This window comes from Octodon degus, unplaced genomic scaffold, assembly GCF_000260255.1.
Source record: "Octodon degus isolate 3935 unplaced genomic scaffold, OctDeg1.0 scaffold00083, whole genome shotgun sequence".
In the NCBI taxonomy this organism is placed as follows: domain Eukaryota; kingdom Metazoa; phylum Chordata; class Mammalia; order Rodentia; family Octodontidae; genus Octodon; species Octodon degus.
The window spans coordinates 9,235,567-9,236,479 of NW_004524659.1; positions in this window are offsets into that span (position 1 = coordinate 9,235,567).

The window sequence follows — 913 nt, forward strand, 5'->3', positions numbered from 1 at the left end:
ATTTATTTATGGAACCAGGGATTGAACTCAGACCCTTGCACTTGCCGGGGAAGCGCTTATTCTACTGAGCCATCTCCTGGGCCCCTCAAACAAATTTTAAAATAAAAAATGCACTTGGGATATGCGTTAATCAGGCATGGCACTACACAGACATAGAAATGATTATCATGAAGTTTATTGTCCAGTTCCTAGAAACAGGTTCAGTTTGCCATACAAAGCCATGTTGAGGAAGCACTCAGGTTTCTTTGAAAGCAGATGTAGAGACAGCAAAACTCAAAATCTTTATTAGGAATTTTGTGAGAAGGAATGAGCAAGGGAAGGTAGGCACACTAATTTTAGGATAGGATAGTTTGAGTAATCTTGGCAGGCTCTGAGTGGAATAGCTTAGGGCGGAGGGAATGGTGATACAATATATGGATTTGATAAAAGAGGTAGGAGTAGGCACTCTGGATTTATAGTAAAGACCTGTCCACAGTGAAGTTGTTTGCTCCCAATGGAATAGGTAGTCCTATGAAAGGCCATCTCTAAGATCAAGGCCCAAATGCCAGAGCATGAAGGAAACACATATAGACAATGCATTCCTGTTTGAGACCAACACAAACATATTGTGAGAATGCAAACATGGATTGGGTATTAAATGATAGTAAAAAATGAATTGGGTGGAATGATGGGATTGTGGGTATGTGTGGGTAAATATTTTTGTGTTATGGACCTGGAGTGAAGTGTAGGGTAGAATTATGGCATGCCCAATTTTTGGCTTTAAAATATAGTCAAGCACCATGTAATGATATTTCAGTGAACAGTTATCCACTATACTACAGTGGTCCCATGAGATCATATCACCTATTGATGCCATATCTAAGTGTGTTAAAATACACACTGTGGGGCCTGGGGAATGGCTCAGTGGCATAAG